This window comes from Dipodomys merriami, unplaced genomic scaffold, assembly GCF_024711535.1.
Source record: "Dipodomys merriami isolate MVZ:Mamm:240054 unplaced genomic scaffold, mDipMer1.0.p SCAF_10, whole genome shotgun sequence".
Taxonomy (NCBI): Eukaryota; Metazoa; Chordata; class Mammalia; order Rodentia; family Heteromyidae; genus Dipodomys; species Dipodomys merriami.
In genome coordinates this window covers 46,684,012-46,692,266 of record NW_027202271.1, presented here as the reverse complement: position 1 = coordinate 46,692,266, position 8,255 = coordinate 46,684,012, and the positions used below count along the sequence as shown (strand labels likewise).

Sequence of the window (8,255 nt, the reverse complement as noted above, 5' to 3'; positions counted from 1 at the left end):
GGTTCCACCATCAACACCCTTCAGGTGGAGGATGGGAGAGGAACCAGCAAAAGGAGTAACTTTAGAAAATTCATGAGGAAGAAAGAACCTAGTCCTGATCTCAACACTCAAGAAGAGAAAGCACATAGGATACAGATAGGGCCCTCTTGACCAGCCTATCCCTGTGAATTTCTTGGAAGGTAAAGGGAAATCCCAAACCAGTGAGACCTTTTAGGTCCATGGTAGAGACTCAAGCGCCCTCTAGAGGCAATGTTGAAGTTTCCAGACCCTGTGGTGCTAAAGGATGTCTGAGGAGGGAGTTAGGGAGGCTTTAGGGGTAAACACACAGAGGGAGAAGTTTCCAAGACCATCCACATTGCTAGGAGCAGATAAGGAAAACCTGGCTGATATAAAAACAAGTCACAAGCAGAGCAGAGCCTTCTCCCATTAGTCACCCTTGAGGAAAACAAATCAGTCTTTACTGGCCACTTACCATCAAGGGATGGAGTTGGAGAAAGAACAGTCTTTCCTTTCAGAAACTATGAGCATGTTTGTTTTAATTGTCCAGATTCATTCTTTTTTTTTGGGTCGGTCATGGGCCTGAAACTCTGGGCCTGGGCACTGTCCCTCAGCTCTTCAACTCAAGGCTAGCGCCCTACCACTTGAGCCACAGCACAATTCCGGCTTTTTTCTGCTTATGTGGTACTGAGGAATCGAACCCAGGGCCTCATGCATGCGAGGCAAGCACTCTACCACTGAGCCAACTTCCCAGCCCCAATTGTCCAGATTCTTTTTTTTTAACTTAAAAGGTATTTATTTGTGATTTCCTACATATATTTAGCTTGTAAATACAAGACTGTACATATATTAAGAGACAATTTCTGTTAAAGTTTTCATTGTGTTTCACTTCAAGTACTGCACAAGTTAAAATCTTATGAAGGATTTACATTCAGTTATCTGAAACTCCCCATCTCACTTTTGTTTTAGTGTGGTGGGTAACTTGTTTTCCATGGCTTCTAGGGCTCTCATTAATTAGTGTGCATACAGTTGTCATTTTCTATATCATTGCTATCTTCATCACTTTCTAAGGGGATGCCTGTGGCAGCTGAAGCACCTTTAGGTTCTCGGTCAAGAGGAAAAAAGCCAGTTCCAATGAAAGTATCTTGTCTCAAAAATATGGAACGCTTCCCGAATTTGCGTGTCATCCTTGTGCAGGGGCCATGCTAATCTTCTTTGTATCGTTCCAATTTTAGTATATGTGCTGCCGAAGCGAACACTTGTCCAGATTCTTTTTTTGGGGGGAGGGTGGTCAGGTCGTGGGGCCTGAACTCTGGGCCTGGGCGCTGTCCCTCAGCTCTTCAGCTCAAGGGTAGTGCTCTACCACTTGAGCCACAGGCCACTGCCGGCTTTTTTCCTTTTTTTTTTTTTTTTTTTTTTTGCTTATGTGGTGCTGAGGAATTGAACCCAGGGCCTCATGCATGCAAGGCAAGCACTCTACCACTGAGCCACCTTTCCAGCCCTGAAGGCATTTTTTTATAAATAAGATTTATAAATAAAATTTTTTATAAATAAGATTAAAAGTCTCAAGCCAGGTGATGGTGGCTCATGCCTGTAATGAATATCTGAGGATCACAGTTCAAAGCCAGCGTGGGCAGGAAAGTCTGTGAAACTCTTGTCTAACAACCACAAAAAAGATGAAAGTAGAGTTGTGGTTCGAGTGATAGAGCACTAGCTCAGGGACAGCATAGCACCCAGGCCCTGTGTTCAAGCCCCAGGACCAGCATGCATGTGCATGTGCACACAGATTATAAGTCTCACTTCAGATTTACTTATAATTTTTGGAACTGAGTCCCCAATATCTGCACATATAACAAGACTCCTTGGCTGATATTTATACATATTAATATTTGAGGGCTGGAGACATAGCTCAAGTGGTAGAATGCTAGTCTAGCAAGCACAATACCCATAGATCAAGCCTCAGTACTACAAAAAAAAGAAAAAGAAAGGAAAAAATGAGAAGAAAAAAGCTGAAACACTGGTGGCATAGAGATTTACAACTACTAGATGATGTGGCTCTTCTCAGATCCTACAAGAACTAGGAGCCAACACAGGTGAGTTCCCATGCCTAGATTTCAACCTGTGTTCCTTTGGCAAATGTCACCACTGAGAGTACATAGCCCTGTATATGTAGCAAAGCCTGAACAGACAAAATGCTTTTAAAAAATTACAGGATACGAGGTCTCTTCTACCCTAGTCTAAGGCTCACTCAAATCCTCTTTCCAGTCCTTCAAAGACTACTGACCCCAAAGGTCTGAATTTGCTCTGATAGCTCCTGGGTAACCTTTTTTTTCTATAAAGACCAGCCATGTTTATTATTCATGAAGTATAGTTGTCCAAAGGATATGTACATAAATATCTTCTTAAATATCAACTCACCTTCCTAAATCATTATACCAGTGCTTGCTTTATTGATCTCTAAAACTGGATGATCCAGGGAGGATTAGCATGATCTCTATTATGATAGAATGACAGGCAAATTCCAGGATAATCAATTTTAACATGTTTGCAATAGCGTGGTCCATTCCTTTGCTAGGTAACAGGACAAGTCAGGCACTCACAAGGCAACCTGAGCTTCCCTAAATTCACTCCAGGTCTTTTCATAGTCTCCACTCAGTTGAAATGTAAAGACAATTCCCTATCCCTTTCCTGGAGTTCTTGATCCATTTTAGAATACAGTAGAATTTCATGAGGAAAAAAGCAAGTAGCAACAAACAAGAGTTCTAATCCACTACTAGAAAAGGTATTTAATTCTTTAATTCTGAAATGCCATCAATTGTCAATCAATATGTCGCAATATTGTTGCAAGTTTATTCCCCCCAAAAAGAAACAATGTATTTAGTAAATATAGGTAAAAATGTTTTACTAGCAAGGCATCAATAATTCACGCCTGTAATCCTAGTTACTCAGAACATTGAGATCTGAGGATCATGATCTTAGCCAGCTCAGGCAGACAAATCCAAGGGACTCTATCTCCAACTAACCAGCAAAAAAGCTTAAAGTGAAGGTATGGCTCAAGTGGCAGAGTGCCAGCTGCGAATGCCAGCTCGAAGCCCTGAGTTCAAGCCTCATTCCCAACATAGAAAAATACCAATCAACAACAGCATATGTTTACCCATGCAGTTATATTCTACCTGTTGTGCAATATTAAAAGTTTGAGCATCTCTTATCCATCAGCTCTCCATCACTTCTTACAGTGATGATGCATGGTGTCACATGGAGATACTCCACTTGTTTTAAAACTTGCCATCCTCTTTACCATGTTAGCATTAACAGGTTAATTGCTAGGGGCATTAAATAACACCCTAATATTATTTGCAGCCCACATTTGTTTTTATTTTCTTAATTTACATATAACTAGCAGTGAGGTGGCTTTCTTTGAATAGCAGCTAGAAAATTTTTATATACGTCAGTACCTGAATGTTACATGATATATGAATAGTTGTATTAATCTCTTCTGTATTTGGCAATGTCCACTTCTTTTAATTACATTTCCAGGCGTATGACATATTCTTTCTGCACATGTCCATGACAAAATGAAGTATTTATGGGTGGCTCCCCCTCTTGGGAGACTTGTGGTTTTTGTTAATCATGAAAATACGGACAGGAAACCAGTTTCCCAATGACAAACTTCTGTTCCCTTGTAAGAAATTTATATTCCATAGCTCTAGCTCCAGGCCATTCTTAGCATATGGTATCTTTTCAATATACATTAAGCCATAATCTTTTCTGAGTTAATTTTAGATGATACTAAGGGACTGAATTTTAAACAAATATTGAAGATACTATGTAATTAAGTCAAGCAAAGTGACAAGCAGGTCACACAAATTTCTAAGGCTGAATTGCTAAGTTTCTAAGGTTAAGTCTCCATCTACACAGAAGATGGTAACTATGTAAAATGTTCTATGCACAGTTCTGATGGACAGCTGGCAATTTCAAAATCATTAAAATGTAAAAGAGAGAGGAAGCTTTGCAAAGATATAATACTGCCTGTAACATAAAGTTGTATTCACACATACATATACATACATACATATACATATTTTTTTGTTTTTGGGTTTTTTTTTGTCAGTTGTGGGGCCTGAACTCTGGGTCTGGGCACTGTCCCTCAGCTCTTCAGCTCAAGGCTAGTGCTCTACCACTTGATCCTCAACCCCAGTTCTAGCTTTTTCTGCGTATGTGGTGCTGAGGAATTGAACCCAGGGTCTCATGCATGCAAGGCAAGCGCTCTACCACTGAGCCACCTTCCCAGCCCCCATATACATATTTTTAACTCTATATAAATATACTTTCCTCTGTGTGTGTATGTGTGTGTGTGTGTGTGTGTGTGTGTGTGTGTGTGTGTGTATGTGTGTGTGTGGTAGTTCTAGGGCTTGAACTCAGGGTCTGAGCATTATCCCCTGGGGTTTTTTTTAATCAAGGCTAGTGCTTGACCATTGGAGCCAAAGTTTCACTTTTGGTGTTTTGGTGATTAGAGGTAAGTATCACACATCTTCCTGCCCTGGGCTGGCTTCAAACTGCAATCCTCAAATCTCAGCCTCCTGAGTAGCTAGGATTACAGGAGTGAGCTACCAACACCAGGCACAAACACAAATCTTTTATGTTAAGCAAACAGGAATTTGTAGACTATAGGACAATATGAGATTTGATATTGTGCAAACAATCCTACATTTTATTTATGGATACATAATTCATATAATAAGAGTAAAAAGTATCACCCCCCCACACACACACGTCTCCCAAAAAACCACTCCAGGCACAGAAATGCTGAACACCAAATTTATGATAGCAGTTACCAAAGAAAGAAATGTGGAAGATTACAGAGGGTATTCCCATTACTATATTACTTGTTTCACATTTTTAAAAAACTGGTACAAATAATGTTGATGGCAGGTAACAAATATGCTAAGTATATTATGAACATCATAAAACGACCTCCGTACATACTTTCTCAATGACAACTCACAACCACTGCAGGGAGATAGGTACTGTTATTATTGGTATCTGTTGGTCCAATAGAACAGTTGCTAGGCTTGCAACCAAGTGTATCTACTTCAGAGCCCATGATATCAGTTTCTAATCAGCTTGTATTACCTCAATGGGGCTATCAAAAATAGCTGTAAATAGCATCTGCTAGTGCCCTACTAAGTGCTAAAGTCTGTTCAAAACATACATTATCTCATTTAATATAACCCTCAAAGCATTCTTGCAAGTATTTCTATTCCTAAGTACAGATGAGAAAACTGGGACTGAGAGATATAAACAGCTTTGACTGACAGAACCAAAGGTTTAGATCTTGCCGACTATTAAGCCTGTTCTCTTGCTTACATGAAGCTGCCTCTCTAGCCATGGCGTCATAATTTCTACCCAGGAATTTTACCCTTGTACTACCTACAGTGGTCATTTTCTACTATAAAAGCAATTCTAGAAACAATTGTCCATTATGTCTCCTCCTGAAGACCAAACATTCTTTTTTTATACCTAATTCCTAAGGATAAGTTTTAATTTTCTCAACTCTCTAAGGTAGTTATTCCCAAACATTTTATTTTCTTTTGTTTGTAGAACTTTGGACCAAACTTTGATTTCAAAACATCTAAATTTTTAAATTACTTTAGCACAACATTTTGAGTCCAAATCCCACTGTATGTATCTTTGTTTATAAATCAATCATATAATATGTACTGATGTATTATGCATCTCATAAGCAAGGAAAAGAACACTGAAAAAATGACTTAATTATGAAACTATGCCTTGGTCCCTAAATCACTTTACTTGGAAATCAGCATAAACATAACTTTTAGCATTTTATTACTGAGACTACTTAGTGCATGCATATAATTATTCAGAATATTATTCATATTACTAACTTAATTATCATAAAATATTTAAGATTGTTCATTTCCTCAAGATTTCTAGTCTCTTAGAAACAGTAAAGAGGAAATAGAAGTCTTCAGATAGTTTAGTTTTTTTTTAATTTCAGTGTAAAGGTGATGTACAGAGGGGTTACAGTTATATAAGTAAGGTAATGAGTAGATTTCAATTTGAACAGTGTTATCACCCTCCCTCATTTTCTCCTTCTTTGCCCACACACATTCCTACCCCGCAAGTTGTAAAGTTCATTTCCAATATAGTGTCTAGTGAATATCACTGCTGCATTGGTTCACCCTTTGTCCTACCATTTTTGTAAACTCCCCTTCTCTTCCCCAACTCAGATAAACTTATATACAAGATAATAGGCACAGAAATCAAAAACAGTGTCAACAGGGTAATAAACCAAAGGAAAAAAGAAATAACTGCAAACGGTACACTAAAATAATCTCCTGTTTTCATTTCTTAAAGATCATTTCCATAAGCATCATTTTATATGGTCACATGCACATAGGTACTGAGCCACTGTGATCCTCTGTTAAGAATATCCTAGAGATATTCTCATTATTACAAATGAGGGAAACCATACAGTCTGAGTTGTCAACTATGGGAGTTTGTGGTGGTCATTGAGTTGTGGGACTCATGTCACTGAAACCATGGATGAATCACAGGAGAAAAGCACCATCCATGTAATGATTCCTTCCTAGGGGTTGAGACAGAGGGGGTGAGAGGAGAAGTACCACTTGGCAACTCAGCTTTCAACCTGCATGTGCTTTGTGTTGGAACAGAATCCCCCTTTTATAGGGTCATAAGAGCACAAGGAGAGCCGGGTGCTGGTGGCTCAGGCCTGTAATCCTAGCTACTCAGGAGGCTGAGATCTGAGGATCGCGGTTCAAAGCCAGCCCGGGCAGGAGAGACCGTGAGACTCCTATCTCCAATAAACCACCAGAAAACCGGAAGTGGCACTGTAGCTCAAGTGGTAGAGAGCTCCCCTTGAGCTGAAGAGCTGAGGGACAGCGCCCAGGCCCAGAGTTCAAGCCCCACGACTGACAAAAAAAAAAAAAAAAGAGCATAAGGAGTTTAAACATAGCCACAAAACAGGATTCCTCTGAAAGTTAAAGATTCACGACAGCTACTGAAGTGGGTTATGAGGCTGAAGGTTGAGTTTAGCTGATTTAGTATGGATGTTTAAAGTGAGCTATAGAATAATAATTACATATTTTCCTCTCCTTTCAACTATGCAAGACAGGACAAAAAAAGTCAGGGAAGCTCAAACCTGCTGTTCCTAAGAACAAAATTAGAGCTCTGAGTCAACTGTTTACACACTGCAAAGGCATCTCACCCACGCTAACAGCCTGCCTTCACACTGTCAAGCCTCTCTAGCAATTTATTGGCATAATGAAATTGATTATGGGCTCTAATGTCCCAAGATGTGTTCTTCTCCCAGGTAAGTAGGAAGTGCCTGGATTTGAACTTGCCCTTTATAACCTGCTACTGTATAAACTTCTAAATTGGACCCTTTTCCTTTTTATATGACCAGTGGTGTCCTTTCTGGAAAGAGTTTCCCAGATAAAAAGCAAACAAAGTTCAAGGTTGAAACCTCATTAGCATTTCCAAAGAGCTGTGGAAAGCCTCTTATTCTCTCTCCTCTGCCAACTAAATTTTGTTTTGCTGAAGTTTGACCCTTTCCTCTGTTGTCAGGGTGGGGCATTTTTGTCACAGCTGTTGAGGGGAGAGGGGGCACTGCCTTGAACAAGTTTAGAAAATAACATACAAATAAGGAACATAACTGTACCAAAAGGCATCCACATTTACAACTGAAAAACTCCAAACTGGTATTAGAAGCATCACCTTGCACTTTTAAAACTAGGGAATGAGGGGCTGGCAAGGTGGCTCACTGGTAGAGAGCTTGCCTAACATGCATGAAGCCCTGGGTTCAATTCCTCAGCACCACATAAGAAAAAGCCAGAAGTGGCGCTGTGGCTCAAGTGGTAGAGCACTAGCCTTGAGCTGAAGAGCTGGGGACAGCGCCCAGGCCCAGAGTTCAAGCCCCACAACCAACAAAACAAACAAAAAAAACAACTAGAGAACCTAGGGAACAAAGCTGGGCCCTGGTGGCTCAAGCCTGCAATCCTAACTACTCAAGAGGCTGAGATTTGAGAATCATGGTTGGAGGCCAGCATGGATAGCAAAGTCCATGAGACTCTTAATTACAATAAACGATTCAGAAAATGCCAAATTGCCACTGTGGCTCCAGTGGTAGAGAGCTAGGCTTGAGCAAAAGAAGGTCAGAGAGAAAGAGAAGAAGGGTCTGTATGCAACAGAAAATTATATTTTAATATATTTTTAAT

At 39.9% G+C, this 8,255-nt stretch overlaps 1 non-coding gene across 1 annotated transcript; it reads right to left on the bottom strand.

The window, feature by feature from the left end:
• Window positions 1–1,149: 1,149 nt before the first annotated feature.
• LOC138806497 (U6 spliceosomal RNA) lies at window positions 1,150–1,256 on the bottom strand. The gene has a single exon (XR_011365902.1). It is a non-coding gene; the product is annotated as a U6 spliceosomal RNA (small nuclear RNA).
• Window positions 1,257–8,255: the final 6,999 nt, after the last annotated feature.